At 39.0% G+C, this 13378-nt stretch overlaps 1 protein-coding gene across 26 annotated transcripts in view; it reads right to left on the bottom strand.

Moving 5' to 3' along the window:
- Positions 1-13378, bottom strand: part of PCDH15 (protocadherin related 15) — a 623360-nt gene that overhangs the window by 333009 nt on the left and 276973 nt on the right. The window contains exon 1 of one of the 26 annotated variants that reach the window (XM_083503003.1): positions 12375-12476. The exons of 18 other annotated variants lie outside the window; for them this stretch is intronic. The gene's annotated coding sequence lies outside the window, so the exon portion shown is untranslated. 7 more of the 26 variants (XM_083503018.1, XM_083503016.1, XM_083503015.1 and 4 more) reach the window with 7 other exon arrangements.

Below are 13378 nucleotides of genomic sequence, written 5' to 3'. Positions count from 1 at the left end.
AACAATAACCAACAACATCATAAAAATAGAGCACGTAAGACACATCCAATAAAATCCCGGTCAATTAAAATAGATTACTACACACACTGTGGCAATAAAGCAAGTCAACCTGGAAGGCCAAACACCTGTCTCAGGAAGCTGTCTTCTACTTAATTACACCATAGGTCCATCAGGCTCAGTACTGTCTACATTGACTCAGAGTGAGTCTCCAGGGCGTCAGGTGGGAATCTCTCCCAGCCCTACCTGGAGATGCCAGGGATTGAACCTGGAACATTCTGCATACAGGACAGGTGTTCTGTTGTCAACAGAAGGTCACCAGAAAAGGGGCAAACCAGACTTCCCCTGGCAAGGAGTTCCAGATCTTCAGATCCCATCAAATGTTCCTCTGATGTTTGTTGAACACCACAGAGAGCCTCTCCCACAGACATAAAAGTCCAGGCAGACTTGTATAGAAGAAGGCTATATTTTAGGTAGTCTGGCCCCAAGATGTTTAGGGCTTTATAGGCCATAGCCAGGGCCATGATGCTCCTCGAAGGGGGTACGGAAACTTCACTGGTTCAGCATTCTACAGCCAGACTGCTAACCAGGGTATAGCTATGAGAAAGCACATGCTGTACAAACTTTTGATGTACAAAATGCAGCCTTTTGTAGAGCATGTTACAGTAGCTGAAATGAGATGCAGCTAAAGTCCACTATATGTTTCTCCCATGAAAAGGGAAAGTGAATAGAGACTATACTCTTGGCCCTGTTCTTCTGTCATATGGCAGATATGGGACAGAGGCACCTGGAAAGGTTCGTCAAGCAGGCAACAGAGACCCCTGATGAAAAGGCTGGTGGAGGAAGTAGAGAGAACATTGAAGAATGCCCCCCCTCTCCCTATGGAGAAAAGGAGTAGAAGTGGGAAGAAGTAGTGAATAGTCAGTGGGGATGGGGACTGTGGGAATCCACTTTGTGCTACAATGGGAAAGTCCCCAATCTGTACCCTTTCTGAACTGAAAATCAAGTACTCTTCAAAATCTGCACTTCTCCAAATTTTCCAGTCAAACAATATGTACAAAAGTGTTCATATCAGAAGAAAGTTTGCAGAAAATTCATAAAATACCAACATGCATTATATTAGGAAAGACAGCTTGCAAAAAAAAAAAAAATTAAAAAAAGTGTCTGTTAGGAAAAATTCTCACTAAAATACTGACAAACACTTGTGAGGAATTTTTTTAAAAAAAATCAAAAATTGCTGAAAAATGTGAAGAACTAAGAAGAAACTCAGAAAAACTGAAATTGACAAGATTCATCCATTCCTTGCAGTCAAGCAAAAACAACAGAATCCAGTCCCTCCTGGTCAGGGTAGCCAACAACGGAGTGCTGCACTTGTGGTTTTATAATAACTGAACATTCGGTACATGCATGGCTGTGTATGTAGGACATGTGTGTATGTGTTTAAATTGAAGACTGTGACTGCCTGCCTGTCTCATCCTGTCCAAACAGGGCTTGGAACAACACCTCCATGCAGTGCCAGTCTCACCCACAGTGGCAGCTCAGAAGTACTGCCTGGCTTCCTTCCAGCTAGACAGACACCAGTAGAAGCCAGCAGGTTGGCAGATGACCAGAGTGGCAGTGATGGTATGCCATGCAGGGGATTGCCGAGTCCTTACATTTCCCTCCATATGCCATGTACACGTACAGAAGAATCACAAATCCATTTGACGAGCACCACCTCTCATAGAACTACACCAAGTGAGCTGTTTAAACACTCACAGTGGACTTTAAAACTTGCAAGGGAAGGACAAAAACTGCCAGTAATTAGAAGTTTGGCTTAAAGCATGTGACTACTGAGCACAAACATTTTAAATATAATCTTGCCATGAGTAAGCCATACAAATCACAGTGGAGTGGGTTTTTATAAATGCGAAAAGTACAACCTCCCCGTTGTGAAGATGATGTGATCAGACTTTAGGGAGAAAATCCAATTAAACGCCAATAGATTAATGTCTATGACATATGGTGTGTGTGTGTGCCTGTGTGTGCATATATGTACACACACATACATGCCTAGCTAGGTATATTGAGTACAACATTTTAAGATCATCTTAAGTGCCGCCATTATTAACAATGTATTGTTAAAAACATAAAGGTATTTCCTACAAAACATAAATCTATAGAATTATCTTCAAAAAGAGCAAGGAGAATAGTATTTTTTTTCCCCAAAGGCTGTTTGCTGGTCAGGTAAAATGAAAATATGAATTAATTTTAGGTCATGAGAAATTAACTTACAAATGTCCACAGAACATAGTGATCTGCCACCAAACATCTGTTGCACAATGGTGTTTATTGGTTGCCATTTTGTACCAGTTGCACAACCTACAACAGCCTCCACAGTTATATCTTGCGTATTCTATATACCTTACATATTACATATAAATATAAATCTAGAGAGCAGGAGAAGGGGGAGATAAGCAGTATGCCCAGCCTTTTCAGGAATATAGTTGTTGTGTGTGCATGAATTCTCAGGATGTGCAAGTTATGGTTACCTTATGGTTTTGTGAGGTGGCCAAGAGTTCTTTTCCCCACATTTTCTTTTACCGTTGTAGTGGGTAATGTGCTATCCAGCATCCTTTGCACCTACATTACCTGCAGCTAATCAGAAAGGATGCCCATGGGACCACACACAGGAATTCTTTCACCCAGGTCCCAGAACTGATGTCTGGAGGAAAGCAACATAATCTACTTTAAAAACAAAAAAAAAAAAAAAACTGAGAAAGTAACCATCAGCCAACATATAAAGCTATAAATTGACCCAATTTCCACAAACTGCAAGTATGCTTAGATGCAGCACTAACTCACATCTAAAAGTAAATCCCAATACCCTGATTTCGCTATATTCGCTTATATGAAATGCATGAAAGTTGACACTGATGCAACTACTGTATATGATTCTTCAAGATGACAAAATGGAACTAGTTGGGTAGGGGAACCTTTATCCACCCCCTCAAGGGTTTATTGTGGCTTTATTGTAACCCCCCCCCCTCATTACTTTAATTGACTGCTTACATGGGTCCATTATGTCTAAAAACAAATTGGTGGTCCCCCAAGCACCTACATATTTGTCCATTTACTAATTCAAAAGGGGGTAATTATTAAATTTACAGACTGGTCCCAGGGGTTGCATTTTGGAAGGCAACATTGTGAACTGTAGTTCTCACCCCACCCACTTTTACACATTGACCACATCTACTTTTACATTCTCCCCAACCCTGGTTAAAGGTCGGCCATAGATCAGTGCCGTCTTCAGCCTAAAAAAATATATTTAAAAAGCCATCCCTGGTCTAATGGCAAACAGGTACAGAACCAAGCCAAAGTGGCAAGACTTGTGAAATAGCAGAAAAGTCGCTAAGTACTTTTCTCCATTTGATGCAGTCAAATCACCTGGAAACCACATATAAAAGAAAAATGACTATCAGTAGCATTTCAGTAATATAGTGGTGCAGAAAGGGTTAGGTATATCATACCTTGCCACTTCTCTCCTCCAAACTGCCTCTCTCTGTCATTCATCACTTTACAGTGGTGAAATGGTGGCAGGGATTCCTAGACTTATGTTTGCTATATATTAGCTTCTTTGTATAGGGAAATGCATGACCAGAATGTGTAAGGTGGGAAATGGATGGCCATTTCATTCTAGTTCAATATGTGGAAGTCAATGTAGGTATCAATTTCATAGAATCATAGAGTTGGAAGAGACCACAAGGGCCATCGAGTCCAACCCCCTGCCAAGCAGGAAACACCATCAGAGCACTCCTGACATATGGTTGTCAAGCCTCTGCTTAAAGACCTCCAAAGAAGCAGACTCCACCACACTCCTTGGCAGCAAATTCCACTGTCAAACAGCTCTTACTGTCAGGAAGTTCTTCCTAATGTTTAGGTGGAATCTTCTTTCTTGTAGTTTGTATCCATTGCTCCGTGTCCGCTTCTCTGGAGCAGCAGAAAACAACCTTTCTCCCTCCTCTATGTGACATCCTTTTATATATTTGAACATGGCTATCATATCACCCCTTAACCTCCTCTTCTCCAGGCTAAACATGCCCAGCTAAACATTTCCCAGTACACAGTAAACTTAACAGGCCCTAACCAATAGGTAAGCTGAAGCCACTATGCTTCTTTTTCAGCCTTTAGATGGTCTTGTCTCTTTGATTAGATGCTGTTCATCCAATTAGTAAGTGAATAAAAGTGTTTAACTTAGAAGGCCACTAAGAATAATTTTAGTATGTGCAACAGCTAGCTGACTGTTTGAATATAAGCCCCAAAAGCGATTCTAATCTTCAGCACTTCTTCAACATCAAAAGATACTGAAAAATAAATGTGTTATTAGCAAAGTCTACTAAAAGCTAAAACTATAGGTCACTAAGTAAATGTAAATATATAAATCTTAAATCTTAAATCTTGGCCAGGCATAGGCAAACTCAGCCCTCCAGATGTTTTGGGACTACAACTCCCACCATCCCTGACCACTGGTCCTGTTAGCTAGGGAGGATGGGAGAAGTAGTCCCAAAACATCTGGAGGCCCGAGTCTGCCTATGCCTGATCTTGGCTATCAAAATCACTCTGGAGATAAGTGAACAGAGAATTAACCTCTGATGCTCCAAAAAAGCCATATTCTACATCTGAAGACTGAGAAGCTGATGTGGGTGAATGACGCATGAGCAGAAGCATCAACATTTTGCCCAAAAGCCACATAAGAGCCCTGTTGGGAGTTCTGAGTGCTAAGAATTTTTATCTTCGTCATTTTTAATTCTCTGTTTTCTCAATAAAAGTGTTGCTTGGAAATTGAAAGTAACTTTGCCACTTCATTTTTCCTCCATAGGAAAGGAATGTGATTTGAAAAGAGAATGATGTGAAGATCTTAAAGTGGAGGTGGGTGATAAAGTGATACGGAATTGTTAATAAGACCAAGAACATTCAGAAAGACAAGTATATTGCTGGGCATTCCACTGACTGTTGGCACCCTTCGACAAATGTTTGATGAGCAAATAAAACTGATTAGATCTAAGACTGATGAAATGGAGAATGAAAGCAGACCAGAGAAGAATGAAATGGAAAGTGGGATCAAAGAGAATGCAGAGACTACGGAGAATAATATAGATAAATGATTGCCAGAACAGGAGGGTGAAATGGTTGAGCTAATAACAATAATTAGAGAACCCCTTTTGGACTGAAAAGAAAAATGAATTAATCTTAAACATTTGGGTTGCAAGATTGGGGAAATATTGCCTAACAGAAGGTAGATCATCTGGATGTCATTCTACAGTAAATTATTTCTCTATGTAACAGACGGCTATTCTGCTTTTTTCTGTATATTTTTTGTCTTCCTTTGTGTCCTCTGCTCTGGTCCATTTTGGGGTCGAAGGATTACAACCACATGAAGGTGGTGGATGGTTGGTGGAAGGACCTTGAGTGAGACACAGGGAAGGAAAGTCCTCTCAGGGTGAGAGACTGGGAGAAGAAAGAAAAGCTCCCAGGTGAGAGCTGGGAGGGTCCACCACCTTCTATGTGAGACAAGAGTTAAGAGCTACCTTTGAGAGAGGAGTCTGTATTTTTTCTTTTCTTTCTGTTTTTCTGTGTTTTATTTAGATTGGATTTTTTTATCTTATGAAAAAGCTTGATTTTTTTTTAAAGTCATAAAATAATATTGCAATTAATTCACCCATGTATTATTTACAAAACCTTTCCTAAGAGTGAATTTACCTTTTCTACTACCAACCCCAAGATTTCTTTTCCTGGCAATTTCAGCCACTTTAGAGTACATCATGTGGACTATGTGAGTGCATATCATTTTGCACTTAATTTGAAACTCATCTGTTCATATTTCAAGGAGATATTATTCTGTAGCCATTAACATACTTATATCAGCTGTTATCATAAATGTTTTTTGTTAAAAAAAGTACACAGGAAATAAACACTGAAAAACAAATGTATCAGATCTCGATGCTTTTATCATTATTCCAGGCATCTTTAGTGAGGGTTATGTTTTTCTTCCATTGAGCTCTTAGTTGATATGATCTCATCAAGTTTTGACTGTAATAGCAAATAATTATATGGCTAAAAATGTAACACCCCGCACTAGCACACCAAATGTGAAATGTAAAATAAGTAATAGACTTGCATCCTGAATGTTAAAATAAAATTAAAGGAGACTCTTCTCAGACAAACAAATTGTGCTTCCATACGGATTCAGTGATCCAGAATCAGAGAAGTGTCACTCTGGCTCCTTTCTAAAACAACAGGGAAAGCATTCATTAGGAGGACTTGCTATTAGAATGATGCACTTCATTAAGTACATGGCTGTCTTCCTTTACACAGGAAGCTGTTATTAATTCTACTGGCCATGCTCAAGCTTTCCTTTCACTGAATACAGAAATGAAAGAAACTTCTAAATAATAGAAATCACACATCTCTCAGCAATAGAACATTCATATCCAGTGGGAAGTCACTTCTAATTGACAATTCAATTCTGAGTGTGTTTCTCTATTCTGCCTAACCCTACTCACCACCTTAACTTAAGAGATTATCCTTTCAACAACTCAAAAGACTGCCAGAAGGATTCGTTCAGAAGACAAGAAGCAAATTTATTTTAGAATGTGCTAGAATGGCAACTTATAGGATGTATTTTTCATCCCACGAAGGAAGAACATGGAAGCCATAACGTTCAAATGAACTGCAGCCATCAGCAAAAGCACATTGCAGTGGGTTTCCCAATGAATTTATCTCTAGGTGTCTTTTCTTACTACATTTGCTGAATGTATTTGTTTCCTACGTGATACATTGGTGTTAGTGAAGAAAATGGAACTCGGGGAAATGCAGTTTCAATAACAAATGAAGTATACAACAAAGGGGTTATATACTACTGAGGCCAAGTCATACAACTTCTTTAAGTGTGGGTAGCCATATAAAAGGCCTGTGCATGCTGCCCTTTTCAATCCTGAGGGAATAGCTATGGCAACATCCACACAGAATTTGGGTTTTGGGTTGTCACTACAAATGCTCAAAAAGCACCATTCAATGTGCCATGCAATAAGTAAATAAATAAATAAATCAGAATCTTCCACTAACCAGCAAACACATACAAATATCTCACAATGAAGCTGCTTGAAGCCCTCCTAAGCATCACAGGCTAAAGCCCCTTATAGATGCAAGTTTGCCATTCATCATGGACTGCTTACGTTCACACTATCTTATTTATTTATGTATTCGTTTCAATCCTGGCCTTCCACCAAGGAGCTGAAAGTGCCATACAAAGTTCTTCCCTGCTCTTAAAACAATTATGTGATGTAGAGCTAGGTTGACAGACAGTGACCAGTGCAAGATCAGCTAGTGAGCTTCATGATGGAGTAGGGATTTGAAAGCAGCTCTCATTAATCCCAGTCCAATGCTCTATACACCACACTGGTTCTACTGCTAAATGCAACTTCAGCAGGTCCAACCTCTTGAACCTCTGTACAAGCAAGGGGTGCTCCATTCATTTCAAAGTCAGGGAGTCCAGTGAGGAGGGCAGTCTGTGCTTGTGCTGAGCATTATGTGAACATCGGAGCCAAGGGGGCTCTGGATTCTGGCCAAGGGATCATTTGCCCACAGAAGGTTGAGATAATTAAAAACATCATTATCTTGTGCAGTCAGTAGCCAAGATTAACAATATACAAGTTACGAACTGGAGCAAACTTCAAATAGGGAACAATTTGTTTCCGAAGTTACTAAACACAACCACAATGCAAATGGATAATAAAATAATTAGATCAGCCAAGCTAGTAAAGTTGTTACAGCACTGGCTAAATGATTTATGTTAATTTAAAACCCGCTGGAACAATCATATACTTGAATAACTATGAACAGATGGAAATCGATAAATGATACTGCCTGTAGACACTAAGGCATTAGTTTTCTCTAGATAATATTATTAGATAATGAGGTCTTTTAAAAGCAAATGTTCATACATCAAGTTATTTTAAGATTAAAGTTTAGTTTTATAAAATTTTGACACATGAAGAATTTCTACAGCTTGCTAAACACAATAAACCAATTCACAGTGGAGTTTTTGTAACTTTTAAAGAGCCAGTTCATATATTAGCTTCGCCACTCTGTTGCACATTAAGTTGTGCTACTTAGCTGAGCAATGTAAGAATCTTACAATTCAACTTCCTCAAAAAAGATTTCTCAGTAAGGAGTACTCTGGGCACACAGAAGTAGATAGGTTCCTTTGTCTGATATTACACAACTCTTGCAAGTAGATCCACTCATTGAGAAGATAAATGTATAAAAGGGTTAGTAACATTTAACACATGAATAGACTCCTCAGAGGGGAATTATTGCAAACTTTCTGAAATTTTCAGCTCAAGGAAAAATGTGTAGCAGAATTCACATCACTGGAAGAATCTATCCTTAGGATTCTCAAAGTCTGGATTTTATTGTGGAACTAGCATTGCTCAAGCATTGAAGATTTTTAAAATATATATCGTGTCCACACAACCTCACCTTATCAAAATGTCAGCCTACACTTTAATAAAAAACATTTAATTACTGCAGAAAACTTCATAAGTAAAAAAAAACCCATTATACATCTGCAGTCACTAGCAATATGGAAGCTTGCTAGCATGCTGCCATTTTTGTTGACAATTTGTAACATGTATGGTGAAATTTCAGTTGTGGCCTCTAATGTCACACCCTGAATTCCCTTTTTGCAGTACCTGAGTACAACACAGCCAATTTATTTCTGGCAGTCCAGATCATATGAGCATCCTGATTTTCATCAATTGCCACATGCTGAAGGCATGTTTAAATTTCAACAACCAAGTTAGGAGCAGCTGTTCTCTTCAGAGCTTCACACCATACATGTAAGGATTGCTTGGAAAACTAATCACAGTATACACACTGGGCTAATAATTACTGAAAAGCATTTCCAATTTTTTTAATGCCCCAAAGCATTTCCAATTTTTTATTTTAACATTTTGCGGTTTTAAAATCCTGAACATGGAAAGGAAGTATAGAATGTCCCCTCCCCACACAGCCTGCCTTTTTAAAAAAAGCCCTGGGGTGCATGCCCTGAACTAGTTCATAGTACATAAGTTTCTGATCCTTGGGAGCAAGGGAACTGTAATCTCTGAACTTATATTTGCCTCTGGAGGAACAGAAGAGTCATGGAAGTTCCTGCCATTTGGACAGGATGATACAAGGGGATCACTTAAAAATGTAACTTTACTTCTGCATAGTGAACTTGATTTCCACAGGGAGGCATAATGTATCTTGACTTTTGATCACAATTTGGATGGCAAGAAGAAACTAGCACAAAATGAACACAAGAATGCACCAAAGCAAATGCATTCTTCACCACCCCTTCATTGTTATGCATTGCAAGGAAATACAGCATTGGCAGAAATAATTCAGTGAAGTGTGAATATCTTATTTTAACAATACAGGATGTGAGGTCTCATCTTGCATGGTGGAGACCTCAATTCCAGTTTTGCTCTCCTTTTTCTACTTGAATTCACAAGATCACTTCACAGGGGTTAGAAAGCAAAGAGCATTCATGGAAAATAATTTTCTCACAGTATCTTGGTAGTGAAACTGGAGTATAGGACACATGTAAGACAGATTTCGGAAGCAGAAGTGATAACTTTTAGTTATAAGTTTTTAAATAATTATAATGAAGTTTTTTCCATTTTAGTTGTGAAAACTATTGGTTGAAAAGTGGGATATAAATGTAATAATGCATTAAACACTCAAATTTAAACTGGATCAGAGTTTAACATAATGTTGAGGATATAAATGTGCAGTGAAATAATTAGAAAAATCATGTTTTTCTGAGTTTGAATCTGGTTTGTTATAGAAGTGGGAGAAGTGAGAGCTAGATTAAAGTGTATACACTAGCCTTTGTTATATGATCTTGAGAATGTGTCTTTAAGTACTGTAAGGGGATTCTAATCTATTAGTGATTCGGGTTACAGAATCAAGAGGTAGCATTTATTCATGATTAGTTAATTGTGAATAAAAACTGCTAGTTCTGCAACTGCCTCTTTAGGCACAGATGGGCAAATTAGGTCTAGGATAGCTTGAATCTGTATTGTGATATTGCAGAAAGTGTGAAATCATGAATGCATTGGACTACTGGGAACATACTAAACTTTAAGTACTCACACATATTCCTTCCTAAACTATGGATATATTTGTTCCACAATAAAATTGTTTTTAAGCTACCACAGGAATCTTTGTAACTTTTGCTGCAACAAACTAACATGGCTATCCATCTAGAGCAGGCATCCCCAAACTTGGCCCTCCAGCTGTTTTGGGACTACAATTCCCATCATCCCTGACCACTGGTCCTGTTAGCTAGGGATGATAGGAATTGTAGTCCCAAAACATCTGGAGGGCTGAGTTTGGGGATGCCTGATCTAGAGTTTGCTCCTAACTCTTTTCACGTGGTCGGATCTGCTCACCTGTTGGCACTTAGCTCTAAGACTTCAAACTGACGGATCAAGGTATCCTTTATTGTATAGTTCACAAACTTCATTGCTTGATCCTGACTTACTAATTCAGCACTGAACACTACCTAATATTTTCAACAAACATACTAGAGACACACATGGGTAAATCAATAATCCAATATGAAAAAAAACACTTTTCAAAGATTATTAAGAACTTCAGTGCCACTATTTTTACAGGCGACTGCTCCCCTGGCAAAGCTATTGCACCTGAGCTAAGATGACATGAGATGACAATGCAATTATTCCAACCAGTGATTTAAGACAAGTAGATAACTATAAAGCACAGAGGAAATTCCAGAGTTTGCTACAGCCTGCACTCTTACCATTCAAGGATAACTGGTGAGGCAAAGTGATTGAAGCTAACATTCCAGCCTAAGCACATCACTGCATCAGCAAAGAGAGAGGTGCTTTGTCTTTAAGCCGAACAGTACGCTGTCTAAACTGCACTCTTATTTCATAGGGCTCTGACTCCAACCTAGGTAGATTATATTGCTGAAACAAGAGTAACACCACAACCGGATAGAAGCATCAAATAACACTTTATCAGCTATAAGACAACCCTTTCAAACATGAGAGAGAGAGAGAGAACCCATAACTGGACCTGAGTAACTGGAAGTAACATAGAAAGTTGGGGTTTTCCCCTATAACCGTTAGGCTAGCCACAGCACAGTTAATGCTGAAAATGCTCCCTAGTGTGTAAATTAATTGTTCTTTTGTTATCAGAAGAAGCATCAACTTCACCTCCTGCCAAATTTGCTTACCGGCTCTAACAATTAGCTGTCTGTGAGAATCAGAAAAGTATGGGTGCAGACTTAAACTTGCAAGATGTATCTTCTAAGAATGACCCAATTAGTTGAGTGTTATATCTCTTAATAATAACAAACAAAAATAGCAACAGTGATTGTAGGAATAATGCGGATATCTGTTGTGCACACTGAATTTCACACCATAGCTGGACACATTTTGGGGTGTATATAAAGTAAAACTGTGCACATGTTTAGGAAATTGTATGCTGACGTTCCACAAGTAAAACACACTAACTCTGCAAAGAAGTTATTACTTCAGCTATTTTGTATTCATGCAAAGGGCTTATTGCTGCAATGAATAAACCAACCTCATATATTTTCTCTGAACAGCTTTCCAATTAACTTAATATATGGATCAAATGGTGCCTCATTAGACAACAAGTAAAATGCAGCCCCTTCTTTCTGGATAACAGCCCTCTCAACTATTTCCATCAGACAAACAACAAAACACAGAACAGTCAAATCCATAATTAAGGTAACTTGCTTTCAACACCACACTAGAAAATTGCAAGCATATACTGGCTTACACTGCAATTGTGAACAGACAAGAATTTTAAGAAGCAAAACACAACAAGTAAAAGCAGGCATGCTACAGAAGTTAATATGCAGAAGACAGTTTCTAGGGTGAGAGAAGCTACTGAACATCTAAAATAAATGGTTAGTAGTACCACTTCATTACTGCCGGCTTCCAGCTATAAACCTCAAAGCAGATGATTCATAAGCTAGATACATTACTTCGCTCTTTGAGAGAATCTCCACTCTTCAGGTAGTTTACAATCAATGCCAATTTAAAGTGGGGAAAAACAACTTACTGAATAGCTGAAAGTTTCATGCTTAGCCAACGCTGGGTTGTGCATTAAGTTTCTTTTCCTGCTAAGCCTGTTTACAGTGAGTGTCTCGCACATAAGAACGAGGTTTCCTTTTTCTCTTTTCAAGGTAAACAAGGTGAAGTGAAGAACTGCAGCAATCTCTTTGCATGAGAAACATTCATCACAATCATAGCCTGAACAACAGCGAACATTTTTTTTTGGGGGGGGGGAAATACCTTCTCATATCAGCAAGCCACAAAGAAACATTTTCCACGTTCTGCTATGCACTCCAGCCGCTTTAGTCATCACAAGTAACTAGCCATACACTCCAAGCAGGAATTTGTGTGCCCTCTATCTGCAGCTATTAGCTCAGCACACTGATTCACTGGCATTAAAGCAATAGCAATTAGCTGTCCTGCTCTCAGCAGCTACTGGAGAGACAGACAGACAGACAGACACACACACACACAGAGAGAGAGAGAGAGAGAGAGAGAGAGAGAGAGCGCGCTGAGTGGGGTAAACTATACAGTGACCACTGAGCTTTCACCAGCAATTAGTAGCAGGTGCTGCAGCCCTAAGACAAATTGATATCCCACTGATAATCAGGGCTAGCTCCTTGAATGTACTGTGTGTCCAATCAACCTTTGCCAGGGGCTCTTTGTTTGCTTTTCCCACTTCATTAGCAACAAAGGAGTACAGCGGCTTACGTTCATTTACAATGTATCATTTGACCAGAAAGGAATAATCTGTTTAAAGCCTCTCAGCACTGGAGGAGTGGATACTTAAGTCCACCTTATGTTTAATCTATTAGGTAAACAAATAAAGAGGAGTAAAAGATATTGCCCTTTTTGCTTTTTCTAAACTAGCAGTGAAAATATTTTTGCCTAAAAATCTTAATTAGTAATTTTCATCAATGCATTTTATATACAGTGATACTTCAGGTTAGAGACTCTTCAGGTTACAGACTCCGCTAACCCAGAAATAGTACCTCGGGTTAAGAACTTTGCTTCAGGATGAGAACAGAAATTGCACTGTGGTGGCGCAGCAGCAGCAGCTGGAGGCCCCTTTAGCTAAAGTGGTGCTTCAGGTTAAGAACAGTTTCAGGTTAAGAACGGACCTCCAGAATGAATTAAGTTCTTAACCTGAGGTACCACTGTATATGCATCCAGAATGCACATCCATTTTCGATTTAAGGAACCTTCCTGCAATACTCTTCAGCATTGTGTGGTTATAAGATCAT

This window comes from Podarcis liolepis, assembly GCF_965112155.1.
Source record: "Podarcis liolepis genome assembly, chromosome: 5".
Classification (NCBI taxonomy): domain Eukaryota; kingdom Metazoa; phylum Chordata; class Lepidosauria; order Squamata; family Lacertidae; genus Podarcis; species Podarcis liolepis.
This window is presented reverse-complemented; position numbering and strand designations above follow the sequence as displayed.